This window comes from Onychostruthus taczanowskii, unplaced genomic scaffold (assembly GCF_017590055.1).
Source record: "Onychostruthus taczanowskii isolate IOZ18803 unplaced genomic scaffold, ASM1759005v1 scaffold81, whole genome shotgun sequence".
NCBI lineage: Eukaryota > Metazoa > Chordata > Aves > Passeriformes > Passeridae > Onychostruthus > Onychostruthus taczanowskii.
Genome location: NW_024506002.1, coordinates 1247365 through 1269671, shown reverse-complemented (window position 1 = coordinate 1269671; position 22307 = coordinate 1247365). Strand labels below are relative to the sequence as shown.

At 52.1% G+C, this 22307-nt stretch overlaps 1 protein-coding gene across 2 annotated transcripts in view; it reads right to left on the bottom strand.

Moving 5' to 3' along the window:
* Positions 1-22298, bottom strand: part of ARHGEF9 (Cdc42 guanine nucleotide exchange factor 9) — a 191102-nt gene extending 168804 nt beyond the window's left edge. The window contains exon 1 of one of the 2 annotated variants that reach the window (XM_041424416.1): positions 21999-22298. The gene's annotated coding sequence lies outside the window, so the exon portion shown is untranslated. The remainder of the gene's footprint in view (positions 1-21998) is intronic. The other variant, XM_041424415.1, reaches the window with a different exon arrangement.
* Between the last annotated feature and the right edge of the window lie 9 nt (positions 22299-22307).

Here is a 22307-nt window from a genome sequence, read left to right as displayed (position 1 = left end):
TACAGCTGAACTCCTGCTCAGCTCCTAAAGCTTCCCTTCCCCTGGAACACATCTGCCCTGTCTCAATATTACAGCTTCCTGGGGCTGGATCTGCTGGTCCTGGGTTTGCTGTCTAGAAAGCAGAACTACATGTCAGGCACTCAACGGGGTAAAATTCCCTCCATTTCCAATCCTACTCTTTGGAGGAAGAAGAAAGAAATAGAGAGCCCCCAAGACATGGGTTTGACAATGGAGAAACTCTCCACTTTCCCCCAAGCAGTAGGAGAGCCACACTAGCACCGTGAACAGTTTAACATTTAAACTTGCTATTCCTGGTAAAGCTAAGGTTATTAATGCAGCAGCTACTGCCCTGGGCATCTCATGACCCTTGCATTCAGTCAAATAAGTCTGTTTCTACCTTGTCACCATGTCTGCCTCTAACAAGGGACAACCCGTGAGACCCCCAGGGATGGCAGAGGCACCACAGGAGCAGAGCACAGCCAAGAGAAACAACCAGCATCCCTCTTTTTTATGGACAACAGTCATCTGGCTTTCCATGAGCCCTGCCACAGGGCTTGTGCCAAGCATTTTTGGCAGCAGCTGTGCTTAGGGTAGCAGAAATGAGTGTTTGCTGCTGTGGTGGGCTGCCAGATGTCCAATCACTTTGCTGCCCACCAGAGGCAAGGGGGGAAATAAGATGAAAAAGCTGATGGGCTGCTATAAAAATACAGTGACCCCTTTCCAATCCCTGGCAGTTTGATGAATCACCAAGTGATCTGGATCATGAGAAACAAAGATTAGACTTAACACAATGTCTTACCTCCACCCACCAAGGCTCAACTTCCCCATCTTCTGAGGGATCTACTTCCCACCAAGGGGTGCAGATGGATTGGGAACTGGGTCAGGTATGGTTGGGACACAACAGTAGTCCTTCCTTCTCACACTTATCCCAGGCTCCTGTGGGGCCTTCACAGGCCACGGCTTCTGTCAGCAGAACCTGCTCCCGTGGGGCCTCCACTTGCTACAATTTTTGCCAGGAATCAGCTCCATAGGCTACAATTCCTACCAGGAACACCCCCCTGCTCTTGTGTGGAGACTCCGGAGGTCCCATTCCTGCCTTGTGGAGCCATCACAGGTCCCACTCCCATCAGGAGAACCTGCTCCTGTGTGGGGCCTGCACAGGCCACAGCTCCTGCCAGGGATCACCCCCCTGTTCAGCACCTCACCCTCACCATCTTCACCAGCCTCAGAGCTCACAGAGCTGCTTCTCACCTGGTTTTTATCCCCTCCTCACTCCTCCTGGCCATTTTTGCCATTTATTAACCATGTGAGGTGCTGCTGGCTCTGCTCAGGGCTGTGGTGAAGGCACTAGTGGCACTGCCTGTGCCCAACACACCCCACAGTGGCACAGCCTAAATGGGCACTGCCAAACACACCCCACAGTGACACAGCCTAATGGGCACTGCCAAACACACCCCACAGTGACACAGCCTAATGGGCACTGCCAAACACACCCCACAGTGACACAGCCTAATGGGCACTGCCAAACACACCCCACAGTGACACTTCCTGATGGAATACAACCAAGTACACCTCACAATTACACAACCTGATAGTATAGAGTCAAATACAACCCACACAACCTAAATGTGCACTACCAAATACATCCCAGAGCTACACAACATCACGGGATACAGCCAAATGTACCCCACAGTTACACATCCTGATGGAATACTGCTAAATACACCCCACAGTGACACAGACTAAATGTGCATAGCCAAATACACCCCACAGCTGCACAGCACCACTGGATACAGCCAAACACACCCTACAATTACACACTCTAAATGTACACTGCCTAATACAGCCCACAGTTGCACAACCTAAATGTACTCAACCAAATAAACCCCACTAAGTTACACATCCTGCAGGAATACTAACAAATACTATCCACAACTACACATCCTAAATGTGCACTGCCAAATACACCCCACAGCTGCACAGTACCACTGGATACAGCCAAACACACCCTACAATTACACACCCTAAATGCCCACTGCCAAATAGACCCTGCAGCTCCCCAGCCCGGCCACCACTGCCACACACCCCATGCAGCCCCAGAGCTCAGTGGGAACCTGCAGTCACACCCCAGTCACCCAGCCCAAGCACAGAGCTGATGCTCCACACGCTGCCCTGCTCTGCTCTAGCTGTCTCTTTACTCAGCCTCCTGTACCCACCACCATGGAGGTTTTAATAGAGGCACTTCCCTCCCCAGGTACTTTTGGGCCTCAGCACCACCTGCCTCCATTTAAACCCTGAAGCAGAAATTCATGCTGGAGCTGTGCTGCCACGGGTCCCTGCAGAGACCACAGAAGCTTTTGTTCCCAAAAACCAAGGGCTGAGCAGGACAGTTCCTCCATCTGGTGCCTGAGGAGGAGACCAGCTCCTCATTTCTCAGGCTGTTGCTTTAGGATGCGAGTTATTCCCAGACATTCCTGCTGCAACTTAAAGACTAACACATTGGAATGGGCTGGAAGGAGTGCTGGGGGGAAAAAAAAAAAAGAGCACTTCAGTCGTTTCAAGTCGTGCAGCCAACTGGCAGCAAAAGACAGAAATCACAAATGGTCCTCGTTTTTTGTTTGTTTTCTCTTTCCAGATTTATGTTTTATTGTTTTTGGCTGGGTGGATCCTGCATGAAGAAAGAAGATTCAAAGGGAAGAGGCTTGCCTGTGAAGTCTTTGGAGGGATGCTAGCACAGAGGAGACAGGCTGTTCCTCATGTGGCAGGCAAGAGAGCCCATAACAAGGGACAGATCCTGCACAGCCCTAGCCAGAGAAGCAACAGAATCCAAAATCACAGGGCACATGGGTGGCTTTAAAATTAAATATGGGGGGTTGTATTTTTTTTAAGCAGGTTTAAAGCAGATGTAAATTAGAGCTGTCACCATGAAGCCAGACCCGAGCACTCCAAGTAGGAAGGAGACCCATTCTGTGACCAGTGTTTGGTTCCTCCTCTCCATCTCCCACCACAGCCTCACCTGAACCTCTCCTCATCTTCAAAAATCACCTTGTTGATGTTTGAATTCCCCCCAGTCACACCTGCAGGACTGCACACACTGAAACTGATGCCTTGAGAGACTCCTAGAGCAGACACTGGACAGAGTTAAAGAAATTTATTAAAAGGGATTTATTAAAAGGCCTTCACAGGATACACCCTGGGCAGTGCAAGAGCCCAGCCAGGGCTACAGCCAAGATGGACTCCAAGGCATGAGTTCTCACACTTTTATAAGTTTTGGTCCATTTCCATTTTGGGGTTAATTGTCCAATTCCAGCTCCAGGTGATGCAGTCCCATCCTCCCAGTTTGCTCTCCTCCATTCCCTGCTGTTTGCACTTTTTGGGGCTGAAGCTGCAAAGGTGTCCTTGGTTCTGGAGCTGGAAAAGGATTGTTTTGTCTGATTGAACTGTGAGGAGAGCTTGCTGACACTTCATATGGAGTTCAGAGTTATAAACTAATGCAGTACAGAGTCTGGAAAACATGAAAACTGAAACTTCAGGAATCAAAACCACAGGCTGACCTTGGCAGAGCCAACTCCCAGCACAGTCTGTTCAGTGCCCTCAGTCCAGCACTGCCCCTAAGCCAGCTCCAGCCCCAGGACTGGCACTGCCTCACCCAGAGCAAACCTCCCACCCCCGAGGCAATTTTCAGCCAGCTTACTTCAGTCTTCCCTGAGCAGGAGCCAAAATCTGCTCTGCTGTACTGCCTGCTGCAGCAGCATCCACCGCTGTGCTTCAGTCTTCCCTGAGCAGGAGCCAAAATCTGCTCTGCTGTGCTGCAGCAGCATCCACCGCTGTGTGAACACCTGCAGCAGCTGCCTGGGGCAACCTGTGCTTCCCACCAGCCAAGCAGGGCAAAGGTGGCTTTTCCAACCAAATCACATGGCCTTGGGGGCATCTAGGCCCATCATGACAAAATAAAATTCGAGTATGGAGGAAAGCAGCCCTGAGAGTGTCTGATGAACCACTGCTCACCTTTCTGGGGTGCAGGGGAAAGACGTTTTGAAGAAATGCTGTGGGAACAGCTGTTAGTCAGAAAACTACACCGCTTGTCAACCACATGTTTATTTTTCCCTTCCTTGAGCTGCTGTTGCAGATGTCAAGTCGTAGCAAGTCACCACCCAGCAGCTGAGCTGGGACTACCATCACTTAAAGCAGGGCTTTAACCACAGAAAACACAATTCCCTTCCGCCTCTTCCACTGCCCTCAGATTACCTGAGCCTAAGGAGGGTGGCTCAGCCAGGTTTGGAGACCAAAGGCTCGTGTGTTTGCTCTCCAAAACACACAGAATCTCACTGGAGGGGAAGATGGTTTTATAAAACTCCAGCTATCAAGCAAACACTGCAAACAGCTCCAATGTACAGGGGCTGTGTGGGTCCCTGACTTGCCCAGCTCTTCTCATCACAAAAGCAGCAGCCTTCATTCTGAAAATTCACTTTCCTTTTCCAGGTCACTGAGGGGGATGAATAAGCTGAGATTAATAAAATCCCCAGCCAAGGGCACCAGGTGTGTTACACAAACATCTGTATCTACAGCCATGATTCCCCCTCCAAATTCTTTCCATATTTTTTGTGTTATCCCAATCTCTAAGAAAGAAATAGGTGCTCTGTATCTCACTTGTGGTTGCACAACATTCCCTTGGCAACAGGCTCTTCCTGCACGATACAGGTGGGAGTAAGAGCAATTTTGCTCCTTTTCAGTGTGATTTAGCAGACAGCCAGCAGAAATTACAGCATGGGCCCAGGGAACACCCACTGAAGTTGACAGTTCTCAGAGACTTAAAGGACACTGAATCAGGCCCAAGCAATCAGGGCTGTCACAAGCCACCCGTCAGGGAGTGACACTTTCCATGGGCAATCTCCTGCTGCTGAGCTGCCCTACACAAGTTATCCACAACTATCCAGACACAGTTATCCAGAGCAAAACCAGGCTGTTTTACCAGGTTAAACCACGACACCAGGTCCAAAGGCAGCAGGGCAGCAAGACCTACTAGAAAGGAAGCATCAATTAGGAAATTAGGATTAGCCTGATCCAGGCTGAGTTTTCTCAAGAGGCCTGAATGATGGAAAAAAATTGCTCATTTAACAGCACACAGTTCAGGCTGCCAGCCAGGCAGGCACCACACAATCCCTGAAATCTTCTTCAGATCTCTGCAGATTCTGGGCAACAAGCAGAAGTAAGTGCTTTAAAAAATATGTTTAGAGCTCTGAAACACTAGGAGGGCACTGGCACAGGGCGCCCAGAGAAGCTGTGGCTGCCCCTGGATCCCTGGCAGTGTCCAAGGCCAAGCTGGACTGGGCTTGGAGCAGCCTGGGACAGTGGAAGGTGTCCCTGCCCATGGCAGGGGGTGGAATGAGATGATTTCAAAGGTTCCTTCCAACCCAGGAAGGTTCTGTGCTTCCAGGATCCCCTGGTGCTGTGGGATTCTTGAGCATGCATATTCCAGGTTCCAGGCAAATGGTAAATCCCTTCTATCAAGTGACCCGAAAGAACTATTTTGACTGGGGCCCTGAGAAACAACAAACCTTTGAAGGGAACAAAGAGGAAATTGGTGGTGAGGTTGCCCTTGGGGCAGCCTAGACAGGATCACGTGCCAGACACTGTGCTTTCCTCCACAGAGCCACTTGCTCAGAGCATCTGGAGAGACCCAAGGTCATCCTGGAGGTTTTGGAGCCAGAGGCAGAGAGGGTCTGAGGCTCACTGCCCCCCACGTGCTGAGGAGAGGCTGGGGGGCTCAAACCATATCAGAACAGTCGGTAGAAAAGCCCAGCTCCTCCTGGCACTGTGACAACCTGCGCTGTGCTGGATGTTCTAAGGACAGGATCTGCACTCACTGTGGAGCAGCAACTCCAGACAGCCCTCCAAGGCTCTCCATCCCTCTCCTCTCACCTCTCAGCAGCGTTACATTTGCTTCCAAACCCAGTGTCCCGCCGCGAAAGGCCCGGGGCCGGCCCGGCCCAGGCGCCGACAGCCTCGCCGGGCGCTGCCAGAGCTGGAATGCACCGAGGGCCCCCGGGGACACGATCTTCCACTCGGCTCTTCCTCTGCAGGATCCAAAATAACAAACAAGAAGGAGCCTTTGGCCATTGTTTTTCGGGGAAGGGGGGTGACAGGGAGAGGGCACGCGGCGCAGCCTGCCAGAAGGCATGGCTGAGCTAAGGAAGTCCTGCCCGGGCTTCGCTGTATCCGCTCCTCTCCAGGAGGGGCGGGGGGAGGCAGGAAGGAGAGAAAATAGAGAACAAATGATCATATAACCCTTGAGAGAAACCTGTCTGCTCTCGGAGAGCGTATTTAGCCCAAGCATGCAGCGCCTCTTGCTATACAAAAGAAAAAGAGGAAAGAAAACCCCGCCAGTTCTTCCGTTACCATGTTCTACCACTGAAAAAAAATGGGAGGAAACAGATGTTAAGTTCTCCAGAGTCAGGAAATTATCTCTTTCATGGGGGTACAGTTACTTCAGTGTATTTAGGTCAAACAAATAGGGAGAGAATCGTGACTTCTCCCCCTTTCTGTTTATGTCTCCACAGACATTTCAGACTTGCTGGGTGCCATATCCAAGGACCAAGGGCAGAGCTGTTTGGTCACAGAGCCCACGCTGAGGATGCAGCCTGATGATCCAAGTCCCTGCCCACCTTGCAGATCCCTGCCAGCAGATCCCCATCCCACACAAACCAATGCAGCCCCTACAAAAATCCAGCACTCTCTGTTTCTGGGTCAAGGAGGACAGTGTGCTGCTGGGCCCCGGCCAGGCATGGCAGCATTGCAACTTGATTGTTCATTTATTTCAGTCGAGGTGGAAGGAGAGACCTGGGTGAAACATCTGCAAAAGGGATCTCCAGGCCATCAGCGAGCGCAGTTACGACTTTCCGGCACTGGGCTCCCCAAGGAGTGGGGCCGGTGGCCATAGGAAGCGACCAGAGAATTGAACCAGCATTTCACATGCTCTGCAAAATCCCTTCCACAGGAAGCTAAACCCCTCCATTAGGAGCAGGAGACAGACAGAGGAGCAGTCTGAATCCCTTCCCAGTCAGGAGTGGACAGACATTATCAAAACACTGAGTTTTAGAATCATAGAATCATTAGAGTTGATAAAACCTCCAAGATTGGTTCCAACCATCAACCCAGCACCACCACCATGCTGACCACTAAACCATGTCCTCAAGTGTCACATCCACACACTTTTAAAATATTTCCAGGGGCAGTGACTACACCACCTGCCAGTGGCAGAAGGGACCCTGCAGCAATAGTCTCCTCCATCACTGAGGGCAGACTACCAGACAAGATAACCCCAGGCAAACATGACACATTCCCTGTGGCAGCAGCGTCTGCCCCACATGGTTTGCACTGGTTTAAGCCAAAGCTTTTACAGGCCTGGATCTGCATTTGTGCTCCTGCTAATTCAATCTTCACCAGGCAGACGGATGGATGCACAGACTGATAGCTCCAGCCCTGTATTTATAAGGACGGAACTCAAAACTTCAGGCTGAGTAAATCAGTTCACTCATGTATAATTTAAACATTACTTCCTTCCCATTTCAGGGAGCTTTAGAGTTTGTGAGATGGCTAAACACAATGCAATTAGAGCAGGAGACTCATTTTGCCTGCGGCCGAGGGAGAGAGAGAGCTGCTCCACTGCATCTGTCAGACAAACTGGGCTGGTGGTGGTGCTGCCAGGCAGGGAGCAGCTCACTGCAAACACCACAGCTCCACACTGGAGATGGGCTGGCACTGCAGGGAGGTGCCAGGCAGCCAAACAGGGCGCCAGCCCTGCCCTCTGCAGCACACAGAGCACTAAAACCTTACACCAAGCCAGGATCAGCTTTACACACACAGGGAAGGAGAGAGCCAGCAGCCAGCTCCTTCTGCAAAGCTGAGCAGAAGCTCCAGATAAAAACAAGAGATATAAAATCCCTGGAATACAACTGGAACTAAATAATGAACATAACAGATCAGCTCTTGCTGAAGGTGGATTTCAGACCAAGCCTCTCAAAAAGCCCATACACCTCTGGCACTGCACCTGTGCTAAATGTTCCTCCAGATCCATACTGCTGATCCAGGAAATGCAGGTGCAAATTCACCCTCTGCCCACTGAGCCACAGCAGCAGCACCCTACACATTTCCCCTTTTTTGAAAACCTAAATTCTTCTGCTCTACAGAAAATAAGCCCGAGGTGAGTCCTGAAGGGATCCAAAAGGACCTTTCTGGTTCTGGCAGCCAGGAAAAGGAGGGAGCCTGCAGGAGGATTCACCTGCCAGCACAAGGTTGTTGTGATGCACAATAACTGCTTCCCCAACCTCTCCAGCTCTTTGGCACCAACTGTCACCATTCTAATACCAAAATATCAGCCATTACATGTAGATTATTTAAGCTGTTCAGCAGTCAGCTGAAAGTAGTTAATTACATGTAAGAACATTTAATTACTATCCAGTAGCAGCTGTAGGTACTTTAATACCATAGTGATGAGCCAAAACACAATGGAACAGGCAGATTCAAGGGTCTACACCCATCCACACCCCATTAATGTCAGCTGAACAACACTGAACCACTGGCTGCCATCCTTTGGGAAGCAACAACTTTGTGGTGCTTGTGACATTACTCTGCATTCCCAATTAGTCAGTTTGGTAGAGATGCTTCAGGAACTTTACAGCTGTGGCATTTCTCAAAAGTCCTTGCCTTCTCCACAAATCCCTAAGCAAGAAAGCACGGTCTGAACATCAGAGCAGAAATCAGTAGCCAGCATTTAATTGTTTATATCTTGAGACAAAGATAGTGTCTAAATAATTGTCTATTGTATCCCAGAGACAGCACAGGAAAGCTCTTCCCCTCGCTGGGAGCCTGCAGGTCACACATGCTTCTGCCATAACATTTGCTATAAATAATCCTCGCTGAGCCCAGCTAGGCACAGACCAAGGCAGCACTGTGCTCCTATCGGTTTCAGCCATTAGCCCTCCCCAGAGAGTGCATATCCTACCCTATTGTTCCTGCTCAAATGTTTGAAAGAATTATTTTTTCCTTGCTCCTTTTGTTTGGGGAGTTTATTTATATTTCCTCTCTGACATGGAATTACTACTGGAAGAAAGGAGTGCCACCTTCCACGGCACCCGCCGATGCCAGCGCTGAGATGAGGAGCGGAGGGTCACGTTTGGAGAACACTGCCATAGTTACAGACCTCCCAGTCTGGGATTCTGTGCTAATGTAGGTTCAGCACATTCAGATCGGGATTAGAAACAAAGAGCTGGGTGCCAACACCAGCCCCAAATTCACATGCACAGACTCGGAGCACAGGCAGCAACCCGTTCTGCTCAAACATTTTCAGGGATTATTTCAGCAGGTTACTCAGCAACTCCCTGATGCGGCCCTGGTGATGTCAAAGAACACCTTACCTCTACTTCATTGTCTCACTTCCAGCCCTATTTCTACCTCCAAACAGATCCCAAGTGACCTATTCCTCTCAGGCAGCTGCACGGGTGGAATTTACCCTTGTCCTCCTTTCCCCTTTTCCCCAGAGCAGCTGGACACAACCACACAAGCACAGGGCTGGGCAGGGGCTGCTTGGCTCTCAACTCCCCAGGCACCTCACTGTGGAAAACCCATCTCACCCAGCACAGCCTTTTGAGTACTGGTGAGGGATCTCCCTGCCCTGCTTTGAAATTGGTGACAAGTCTCACTTTAGAGCCACAGGTACCAAGTGTACAAGTGTCTTTGCCCTCAGCAGCAAACAATTCCTTGAAGAGTCTTCTGCACTGTTTTTCCACAAAATCAGCCCAGTTTCTGGCTGTTGGAAGGTGTGATGTCCCACACAGGCCAATGACACCTGCTGTGCCTCTGTCCATTGCAGCACTCCAGGATGTCCAGCTCAGGAAGGCTGGTGGCCTTGCACTAAACTGCCTTTACGCACAGGAAAAAACTGCTCTGGTGTTTCTAGAAAACCACAGTGACTGCCACATGCCTGGCCTGCTCTCAGGCTGGAGCTCTTCACCCCAGAAAGGCCCTTTTAGGGGTCCAACACCTGCCTGTACCTTACTTTTTCCTCACAAGGTTGGTGCAGAACACTCCAAAGTCACAAGGTGCCTCCTAGACAGGCTGACACCTTTTTGCTGCTCTCCCCCTCAACAGCAACAACTAAAACTCACTCTTATCTGCATCCAGAGCCACTGCACACCAGCCAGCAGCACACACTGAGCCCAGGCTGGCACACAGCGATGCCCTGCAGGAATTACAGGTGGGTGGGTGGGTGCTGCCTTGGTGGGAATGCTGCTGTCACTGAGTTATCCTGCACTTGTGCATCCCAGCCTGGCCCAGCTGTTCCTCATCTCCTAGTCCAAGGCTTCAAATCCACAGCTGACCAAGGCCAGCCCACCAGGAGCATCCCACAGGGACACTAAAGCAGCTGAGGGGAAGGGACGGGAGCACAGCCCCTGCTGGCCATGCCCGTGTCCCCAGCGTGGCTTTGTCCTGCCAAAGGGGCTGTCAGGCCCATTGCTCACGCTCCAGGGCCTGCTCCCTGCTCAGAGCCGGCCACGCTCCAGCCACGCAGGGAGCCAACAATGTCCCCAGTTAGCATCACTGCTGACCAGCCTCTCACCTCCTGCCCCTGCCCCAGGGATGGGGCTGAGCAGGCACAGGTGGCCACACAGCCGAGTCTCCCCTGCCTGCCCACCATGCTCTCCCCAAGGGTGCTCACCCCATTTTATCAGGGATCAAAACTCAGCAGAGCAGGAGCAGCTAAAGGTTCCCTTTGTCCTTGTTTATGGAACAAACCCTGAATCTTTTTACAAGGAGCTGGGGGCTGTGTTCTGAGAATTAGGCACCTTTCTATTTCACCCTTTTCTGTACTCTGTATATTCTATAGTCCCACCAATGACTCCTTTTCAACAGCAAACAAATTTATTGCCATGTGTGGCAAAGGTCTATACAAAAGCTATAAGCAGGGGAGGACAGGACCAGTCACCCTGAAAGTGCCCATCCCCTCTGAGGTGCACTTCCAGGAATGAGCCCAGCACACCTGCAGCTTCACCCAGGCTTTAAAACACAAAGAGTCTGGGAACACGTGCAGGCAATATCTAGTTTCTGCAGGAAATTGCACAGCGTGGATATCCAAACATTGCCACCCAGCAAAAAACAACATCTTCATTTGCCAGCTCATGTCACACAAACCTAAATTCTTTATAGGAGACAGTGTTCAGCCAATGCTGAGCAGCAATGACACACTTCCACAGCTCTGGAAAGCTCTGGAGCTCCACAGCAGCCGGGCACAAGGCTGCAAATCCATAGAAAAGACAAGGATATGAGTTCTGCAAGGATGTGCACCCTGTGGAGGGTGCAGTGAACCAGGGCACCCCAGCTCGTGTTTCCCCAGTGCTGGGTTTCAAACCCTGCTCAGCTGCTGCAGGAACTCCCACGCAGGCTCCACGTGCCTGCACAGGCAGGGCAGCAGCAGCCCCAGCTCCCAGGAGCTCCCCAGCACTGTCAGCATCCACAAAACCTGCTCAGCTCTCTGCCTGTCCCTCCAGAGTTGTGCCATTCTTGTGGCTGGAGCACCAAGGCAAAACCCCCTTGGCTTCCAGGCCATGTGCTGGATCTTTGCTACGTGCTGACACATTTCCTTCCTGTAGTAAAATCACCTCCCATCCACAGGCTACAGCACTGCCTGAAAACCCAAACCTTTAAGGAGCCAATCCTTCCTGCCCATCCCCCTGGAGAAGCATCAGAAGTGCATTCTGAGCTGTGGCCATACCCAACCCTTTGGCACACGGGCTGCAAAATGCCTCAGGACATCAGGGTGAAGGCAGCAAATATTCTGACAGGTGACTGGTCCCAGTGACAGCACCTTCCCAAAACCACTGTGATTCACAGCTCACGTCAGCAGTGTGGAAAAAGTGACCCCTTCTTCCTTCAGAGGAAACAACACACATGCTTCAACAACAACAAAAAAACATTAAAGGGCTTGTCCAGCAGAAAACCTGAGTAAAACTCAATTCCCAGAGAAGCAGAGGGATCTTCCATTGACTTTAATCCCTCTTTTTCTTGTCTGTCCTTAATTCACTCTCCCTCCTCCCCACAGGAGCAGGTAAGCAAGTGCCAGCCCAGCAGTGGCACTTGCAGAACAGCTGCTGTTTCACAACTACCTGCAGCAAGAAAATCAAGAAACCTGACAGAGCGTGCCAGAAATAATCTCCCTGAAAGACAGAGCAGCTGGGAAGGGCTGCAAGGAGCCATCCCTGGCACAGGGCAGGTGGGTGCTTCAGTCCTGCCTGTGGACACAGAAACACAGGGCAGGCAGTGACCCTCTGCCCCACAGCCCCCAGGGGTGACAGGACAGGTTCAGGAGGGCAGGAATGAAGCACCCAATGAAAATCAGTGAAACCCACTGAAACCTCTGGGACCCTCACATCCAAGGCATCACCCTTGCTTCATTTGTTCCAACCCTGGCAGAAGCCTGTGCTGAACTTCCCTCCCAAGCTGTCCCTCCACTAGGGCTACAAGCAGAGAAGGAGCAAAGGAAGAGAAAAATTAATCCAGCCCCTCATCTAGGAGCTGAGTTACTTGGTAATTTTGAAGGTTGTCCTATGCAGGGCCAGGAGTGATCCTTGTGGGTCAATTCCATCTCAGGAACACAAAGTTCTGACCCATCTCTACAGCAATGCAGCTCCACAGCCACCAGACCAAACCCAACTGTTATTTATCCAGCTTAAAATGAGGTGTCCCCACACTTCCACAATTAGAAATCTCAATTTAAGCCATGTGAGGCTGAACCCCAACTCTCTACCACCAGCAAAAGAGCAGATTAACAAGCAGGCTCTGAAGGCTACTTTGCTGCACTCTGCAGAAGATCCTGTTCCAGACTGATGGAAACTCTGGAAACCCTCCTGCACGCTCAGGAACTGCTCCCAGACACCCCTAAGCCAGCCCCCTCCCAGTGATGCCTTGGGAAGGCTGCCCTACAACAGAGACTACACAGAGCTAAAGAATGAAGCAGGGATTTATTAAAAGGCCTCAATGGATGCACCTTGGGCAGCACAAGAGCCCAGCCAGGGCTGCACCCAAGATGAACCAAAATGGGCACAAAAATCCCCAATTGGTCACAGGGTCTGTCACTTTTATAAGTTCTGCTCTATTTGCATATTGGAGTTAATTGTCCAATTCCAGCTCCAGCCCATGCAGTCCCATCCTTCTTGTTTTTCTCTCTTCAGCCCACCTTGTTTGTGCTCTTGGGCTGAGATTTGGATCTTTTGTCCTTGGTCCCCAGCTAGAGCAGGAATTGTTTTGTCTCCCTGCTCTGTGCACAGAGCTCACCATCCCCTGATGTGAACCCAGACCCACACACTAAAGCAGCACAGAATCTAAAAAATAGAAAATCTAAAGCCTGAGGCATGATCAGAGGGAAAGTTGTACCTTTAACACCAAAATCAGATTTCCCACTGACACGTGCCAGCATGTATTTAGGTGCCTAAACTAAGCTCAGATTTGGGATCTCAGTATTCCTTCTTGCCACATGTTATCCTCACCCAGCAGAGGGGACAGAAAGAACACAGGGAAGGTCCTCCAACACCACCTAAATCCATGGCTCCTTCCTGCTTCCAGCCAAAAGTACACCTCCTTTTGTGTTTGAGGGAAGATGGGCAATGCTTGGGATCCTCTCAGCAGTGCCTCAAGGAGCATCCAGCAATCAATCCACGTTCCATGGAGTTGTCCTGCAGCACTCTGCAGTAAAGCTCTTACCAAAATAAAATTCTTCTTTTTCGACTGTCTTAATTAACACATGCTGTAGCTGTAAATAAAGGTGAGACTCTCCAGGAATCAAAGCAAGGTGCCTGGAAAGATTACGGAGTAATTATCACACACAACGTTCCAGCCAGAAATCACAGGAATGGACTCCCTGTATTCCCTACAGACATTTTTTGTGGCATTGCCCTCATCCTTTATGGGTGCAGAACCCACTGATCACAGAGGAGCTTTAAGGAGTATGAACATGCCAGGCTGGATCATGTAACTTCCATATAACCTGCTGCTTCCTCCTGTGCTCTGGACAAGGGCAAATCCTTCACAGAAAAGAGGCAAGAACTTCATTAAGGGATAATTATGGAATAATCTGTGTCTTGGAGACAACTGCTTCTAGCTGTGTCAAACATGGGCTGGGTTATGTCATTTATTTACTTCCATTTCATACAAATATTTCTACCTAATGCAACTCATTATCTTCACAAAAGTTTATTTAAATACTTGGCTTTAATTTTTATGGCAAGAAGTCACAGGGACCAATTATAGACCAGAGAGAGGCCACAGAGGAGTTCCTGCCCTTGGAGAATTTCTCCAAGGCACTGCTGCTGCATCCCAAAGTGGGAAAACATCAATCCCTGAAGGGTCAGAAGTGAAGATTTGGCTCTTGCTGCAGCAGATTCCTTCTGTAGGATCCCTGTTTGCAAGCACCAACTCATTTACACAGTTCCCAGAGGCTCCTGTGGACAGCCCAGCCGAAGAGTCCAGCTCCCTCCTTCCTGGCAGAATCCCCGTGGCTCAAATGTCTGCATTCACAAGGGGCTTTTGTGGCCCCCATTTCCCTCACCCTGCACACCTGAGGTGCTGGGACAGCCCTGCCACCCTGAGCAGAGGGGCAGCACCTCAGCCCATGACTAAGTGCCTTTTTTCCTGTTTTTCCTTCTCCCAGCAGCCTCTCTCAGGAACAGGAGTGCAGCCTGCTCAGTCCCGATTGTGCGGCGGTGGCCGGAGCCCTCCCAGCTCTGTTTGCCACCGGGAAACCCGGAATTATTCCTTTATCTTGAGTCACCACAGCTGATCCAGCACTGCCTGGCACAGGCCCACGCTGCAGCCCTCCAAACCTTCCAGAGGAAGGCGTTCCTGCCCATCCAGGGCCTGGAACAAGGTGTTCTTTAAGGTCCCTTCCAACCCAAACCATTCTAGGATTCTGTATTTCTGGTGGCTCTGCTTTATATTCAATTTGTTCACTCAAAATAAATTAAAAACCAAACAGAAGGGGGTTTAAGATACACCCCCATTCCCACTGGAATATTTAAGGTCTGGCCTTAAAAATCTGCCTTTGCAGGACTGGAAACAAAATGGTGTGCCAAGAGGAACTATCAGCTGAAGGCACCAGGGCTGTGACCTGGGATAGCCCCACAACTGCAATCCTGAACCAAACACAGCCTCACATTGTCTCAGCTCCCATTTGAACACAAGCCTTGCCTCCAAGGTCTTTGCCCTTCATTAACCACCTCCATGAGCAACTGAAGAGATATTTCGTAGGAAACATCACCCAAAATGAACCAGATCCATCTGGTTGTGGAGAGATCCTACACAGACTATAATCAGACATCCCTTAAATCATTTAACTAAATCTAACTCTGAAATTTAACTGAAGGACTGAGGAAAAGTCACCCCAGCAATTCCTGCTCAAAGCTCCCAGCCCAGAGCAACAGAGCCCCTGGGAGAAACCAGGTCCCTGCAAAAGGTTCTTATCACTTCTCTAAAACTGGAGCAGCAATAACAGGAAGAAATTGTTTTGGCAGGACTTACACCACATAAAGTCAACTCACTAGCCAGTGGTGTGTGAAATTTCCCTGGAAAACACAGAGAGCAAGCAAGCACAGGGTGCAGAGAGCATCCCCCAGGCTCAGCTGAGCTCCCAGGCACCCAGCCCAGCCATGCTCAGCATTCCCACACCATGGGGTCTCACCCACACCATGGGGCCTGCTGCCATCACCCAGACCATGCAGCACAGGGCACTCTGTGGAACACCAGGACATCTCCCTGAGCCCTGTTATGTGTAAGTGGATGCTCCCAGGGTGACAGCAGTGACACAGGGTGTGCTGCTCTCCTGTTGTCACAGCTGCCACAGCCTTTCCCAGCTCCAGCACACAGGCTGGAAACCCAGTTTAGGATATGCTCTGCACCCAGGAATGTTGTCCAGCTCCCTGCAGTGCGAGGGAGGGATGGGAAGATGGTAACAGACCCTGGGGTTGCCTGATGGGAAGTGCCCATCCAGTGCAAACCCAACACCTCTCACTGCTCAAAGACCTGGTGAGTGCTCTCCTCCTCCTCCCACTCTCAGCTGCAGAGCCAAGCTCAGGCAGGACCTTGGTGCCACCCGTGCCCCAGCCTGGCTGAAGGAGGCCAGAGGGTGCTGTGGTGGAGCCCAAGTGCCCAGCCAAACTCTGCTCCGGAGGTTCTGTAGGCACCACGGGCCAGCAGGACTTGTGACCTCCCTGTCAGTGACACAGCTCCCGTGCCGGGACAGCCACTCACACGGTGCTGCTGTTCCCTCACACAATGGGCACTTCTCCCAGCCACGAGTGACACGGGGCAGCTTTAAACTGATTAATGGTTCTCTCAAACAAGCCCTGAGTGTGCAGGAGGCCCTGGCAGACAATGCCAGCCCAGTGGCAGCAGGACGGCATCAGCCGGTGCCCTGTGCCAGCGTGAGAGCAGCAGCAGCAGCAGATGAGCTACAGCCACTGCCAGCGTGGCTTGTTCAGCTGGGGGACACAGGACAGCTGCTGCCAGGCTCCCCGTCCCTCTGCCAGGCACGTGGCAGCACGGGCACGGCACAGAGGCTGCTTGGGTCCTTTCTGTGCCAGCTCAGCCACCCTGCTCCACAAACCCAGCTCAGCCTCCCCCTGACCAGCCTGCCCAGGGCTCTACTGGGGCAGGAGAAGCTCAGGAAAAAACCCTGGGAACCTCCAAGCTGAATTCTGCCTCAGGACAAAGCCCTGGGAACCTCCAAGCTGAATTCTGCCTCAGGACAAAGCCCTGGGAACCTCCAAGCTGAATTCTGCCCCTGCGTGCAGCAGGGCAGGAATGTCACACGTGCAGCTCGGCTCTTTACACCCGCCCCGCTTTGGTGCCTTCCCTCATTTGGGATGGCAGCCAAAAGGGAATGAAAAACCCGAGAAGGGCAAGCAGCCATCCCTGCACAGCCCGGACAACAAAGCTTTGGGATCCTCCTGCTCCTGCCGGCAGCCAAAACATCCCAGGCAGCCTGAAAGGAGCTGTGGCTCACACGGGTGAGTGAGGAGCAGCTTCTGCAACCCGCAGAGCCCAGCCTGGGAAAGGCAGCTATCACTGCCAACCATCTAAGCCACAAGGATTAGCGCAGGGGGAAAGGCAAAGCGAAAGCAAACACAGGCAGAGCGGCTCGCTCCAACACCCCGATAAGAACTGAGGCACGGCCAGGTGAACAGGCAGCCCTGGTCACGCCACGAGGCTGTGGCAGGTGAAAACGGAGCTGCCACGTGCTCTGCCTGCCTACACACACCCCGAGAGCCGGGCCACGTGTGCTGCCATCTCCAAGGTGGTGGGCTCAGCATCCCCCAGCTCCTGACCTTACATCCCTCAGGGAGCGCCTGCTCCACCCCACCTGGCTACACAAGGTGTCCGCCACACACCGTGCACAGACAGGAGCAGGCTGAGCAGCAAAACGCTCCCAGCTGCAACAAAGGACTGTGCCCTGCTTAATCCTCACTCCAAATTTTCCTTAACCCCGAGGTTTCCCATGGAAAAGCAGACGGGTGGGTTTGGTCAGAAACGCAGGGATCTGGGCTAAGCGTGAACCCTGCACAAACCCAGCGGAGCTTTATGCTCCTCCTTCAGCCCTGGCTACCCCACCACATCCTTTCAGCACAGCGAGACACTGGAGGATGTGAGCAAGCCCGAATCCTGCCCTTGCCCCAAACAATAGGCTCTGCAATAATGGTGCAACCAGAATTTCCTGTGCGGCGGCGCGCGCCAGCTCCCGGCAGAAAACACCCTGGGAAAGCTCTGCCACGGGAACGCGGCGTCAGGGCAGCTCCTCCAGGCTCCTGCCCGTGCTGGGATGCTCCTCTGGCAACACGGAAAGCACCACAACGGAGCCCAGGCTGGGAAGAAGGGAAAAAACCACACGGTGGCTTGGAACAGGAGCCATCCAGGCCGGGAATGGCTGGGGATAATCCATTACCGCAGCAGCCTCTTGCAACATCTGGACCTGGCTTTTCTCTCATGGATGTTTTTTATCCTGCAGTGCCTGGGAAAGCAGCACAGAGCAGGCTGGGGTTTGGAATGCTCATGGAAATCTCTCCGTCTCTCCTGGAAAGATGGCACAGGTGTAGCAAAGACAGAGCTGCTGATGGCATCAAGCACAAGAGGCAGCAACTGCAGCCAAAATGCTCCAGTGTTGGAGGTTCTGTCTGGAATTAGGGATCAGCACAGCCCCAAACCCTGAGAAAAGCCAAGGACAAGCTTCTATAGCAAAGCAGGAATAGTGGATGATCCCAGGCTGGAGCAGCAGGAGAGTGCAAAGAGTGCCCTGAGAAGGAAGGAGGGGCAGAGCCAAGGTGTGATGAGCTGGCCACAGCCACCACTCTCCATCTCCCTGCACCTCCAAGGAGGAGAAAGGGAAGAAACTGGGAGAGAAATCAAGCCTGGGAAGAAGCAGGAAGGTGTTTTTAAGATTTGGTTTTATTTCTGCACACCTTCCCCATCACCCCAGGAAGCCCATCGCTCTCGATGTGCAGAGAGATCAGCATTTACTGCAGAAGGAAAAAGCTCAGGAAATGGGTGATGGCACCTGAGCCTGGTTTAGCACAATCCTGAACAGCACAATCCCGAACTGGGGATGCTCCAGCACCTCCATGAGACCTCCTGAAACAAACACAAGTGCCCAAATTCAGTCCCTTCCTGCTGGATTTAACACACAAACTGGAATCCAGCAACCGGCACATCACAGAGTGAACCATGGAAACAGAAACAAGGTTTACACCCCATTTCTTCCATCAGCTCCCCTAATTTGCCTCTGCCCTGCTCTCCCCAGGGCTGAAGAGAGGACAAGGATCCCACCCACACAGCAGCTCCCACCAGCCAAGGCTGTGGGCACCAGGGCAGGGCTGACCCCAAGCAGCCTTTACAATGCCCCCTGCGCCTGCAGCAGGTAATGCTGAAGTGCAGAGAAAGCCAAGCCTCGATGCCAGGATTAAGGAGGGCTCTGGGTTTGGGGTGGGGACAGAAGAGGTAAGGACAGAGCTGGTGAGGCTGGAAAGTACACACTGTCTGGGACCCTAAATCCAACACACATCCCCCCAAAAAATCCAATCCCCAGAGCCCAGCACAGCTCCTGGTGTGCCACAGAGAAGGACCGGCTCTACTGGGCAGGACTGGGCAGGATGAGCAATGGGCAGCTCAGGACCACCTTCCAACAGAGGGAACACAGAGCTGTGAGCTCCACACCCTCTCTCCAGAGAGGAAAATCACAGAAACCTCACGCAAGAACACCAGAGCTTTCAGAGCTCAACCTACAGCAAGAAACAATTACTGGGAGATAACTGGAAAAGACATTTTTAAAGAGCTTCCTTGGGGGCTAAAAAAAGCTAAGGCTACTCCATAACTTATTTACCAACTACTTGGAGCCAGCAGGCTGCAGCGGCACTGGGAGCTGGCCTCCTTGCACTCAGCCCTAAAGACCCAAAATTCATTTGTTAGTGTTTATTTGCATGAGAATTTTCCCCAAAACTCCACAGTTCCCAGACACACATTGCTGCCTAATCCTCCAGCCGAGCTCACCCTGCCCATCTCCCCGCCACCAAAATCCTTTGTGATGTTTGCAAAATGCCCCCTTCTGGCAAATTCCAACTCAGGTTTTCAGGTCAGACCGTGCAGATGAAGAAAACTCCAATAAATCTGTCATTTAACGGAAAATTAATACTGTGTCCTAATGTCAGCACCAACCCAGAAATAGCCTCCTTCCCACAGCTATTGCGTGCTGGGTGCAAGAAAGCCAAATACAACAAACTTTTCATAAAAAAACACTCCACAAAAATCCAAGTTGGTGACACTCATGCCCTGAAACAAGGCTGGCAGGGGGCCACGGGCAGCACACGTGGTGACATCGCTGGCTCGTGGTGCCAGCAGGAACCTGGCCCACGGACGGGTGGGGATGGGAGCTGCTCCCACCCATCCTGAGGCAAAGGAATTTTATTAAATCAGCTGCTATCGGTGCAAAAACTGGGGAAGTCTTTGGGATCACCAGACACAAGTACAGGAGCAGGAATGCAGGCAGAAAAAACTGCTCCAAGTGCCAGTGGCTCCAGCAATTAACTGTGGGGTTTTCAGCTCCCCAGCTCAGATCATCGGGATGTCCCAGACTACTGCTGAGGCTCAGTAAGGTAAATGGAAAAGCAAACCCATTCTCGAACTTCACCTGGAAGTTTCAGAGGAGCCTGCAAGCTGGAGAGAACAAAAACCCACTGAGCAGGATGAGCACTCAGGAAAAGGAGCGGTAACAGCGGGCAAGAGCCTCCGGAGCTTGGGAACCAGGATGGGAAGAAATAACCTTTAAAACACGTGTGGGATGCACCAAAAATGGAGCAAAGGACCAGAAAACAACTTGTTTCACCTGTGGCTTTTAGTTCATCTTTCCAAAGCAGACCTTTCTGCAGCACTTCCAGCTGAATTTATCAGGAGGCTCCCCCAAGGAGGGGATGCATTTTCCCTCCCCTTGTGATGATGCACCTGCCTCTTCCTCCTCCCCACCAGCGGCTTCTCTGGGACCATCCCTTTGCACCTGTGCCAGTGATGGCACCACGCAGAGCTCCCGGACTCCCACCTGGACAAGCTCCTGAGCTCTGGGACAGCTCCTTGTGCAGCAGGAGAGCAAGGCAGCGAGGTCACTGTCACCCCTCTGAAGGACAGAGCCCTTCCTGAGGACACAGTGGGCACCTCAGTGTCACACATGGGGACTCAGGGTGGTTCTGAGTCCGTAACTTCCCTGGACACCAAGGATGAGGGACAGCACGGTCCCCCCAACACTAACACCTGGTCAGCTCTCCTTTCAGTGCACAGAAATCACATAAATTCCAGGAAAACGAGGTGGCACAGCAGAAGTTCACTCCCAGTCTCTATCCAGTCAATGAGGCACCAAAAGCCACTGGAATGAGCCATCCTGCCAGCACTGGAGCAGGGCACCCAAACCCTCTGTGCAGCAAAAGCATCCACCTGCTCCAGCATTTACTGTAACAGACCTAAATTTGGCAATTTTACTTTCCCCAAAGCCAGTCAGAGACGATACCGGGCAGGGAGTGAGCAGCATTCCATAAATACTTGATTTCAAGAGTTACAGCAGGTTTGGAGCAGGCAGAGCGAGGCTTTAATCGGCTGTAAGCAGCCAGCGCCGTGGGCTCGGGGCTGTCCCGGGCACCGCAGCCCGGTCCCGCCGGAGCACGGAGCCGGGATCTGTCGTCGCTCGTGCCTTGTTTTATAACAAAACCCGAGGGAGGAGCAGGGAGGTGATATCAGCCATTAATCCCCGCATTTTGAAATCTCTCATCTCATCTCATAAATGTTCAGGTGTAAAACCAGCCCACCAAGGCGGAGGTGGGAACAGGGACCCTCCGGACAGGCTCTGCGAACACCTGAGTGAGACTTTCTCCGTCAGCTTCCCCAAGAGCACTAAAAGCAGTAATAAGTGAACGCTCCCAGGCGCGGAACTCCCACCAGAGCCCACAGAAATGATCCCCTGGACTCAAACGTGCCCTGAATCACCCTGGGCGAGCAGTGACCCAGTTCCTCGGGAGCTCACACGGGTGTAAACCCGCCTCAGACCGCTCCATTCCGACACACGCGGCGCAAAATAAACCCAGTCCCGGGCCCGCGGCAGGAACTGCCCCGCTCAGCTTCGAGCTGGTGCTTCCTCAGCAGCTCCAACACAGCCAAAACACCCCAACAAAGAAAAGATTCCCACGTGATGTTCTATAAAAAAGGGAGGTTTTGCTAAACTAATCCGAACTTCGCAGCTTTGTGACCGTTCTGGGGGACAGGAGGGTTTGTCCTGCAGGTACCTGCGCGAGGGTGGGACGTTTTTATGGGGTCAGAGCACCAAGAGGAGCGATGCGACATTTCACTCTCACTGAAGCCGCGGCTCCGGGGGCAGCCCCAGCCCGGACGGGGGTCGGGGGTCCCGGTGCCAGCCCCGCTCTTACCTCGCTCACCGCATGGCCTCGGCACCGCACGCTCACGCGGTCCGGCGATCAGGGCAAAACTCTGCGCTGGCGTCGGAAAGTTGAAATGTTTAAAAAAACAAAATCTTTTTAAAAAAAAAAGTTTTAAAATACCAGAAAGAATAACCAAAAAAAAAAAATTAAAAGCGCCCGAAGGTGCGAGCTCCTGAGAGGGACTCGAGTTGAAAAGCAAAAGCAGAAAGCAGCCCCGCTCCGGGAGCCGCTCCCGCCGCCCTCCCGGCTGCGCCGGGCGCTCCCCGCCGGCCCCGGCCCGGGAGCCCCGGCAGGGCC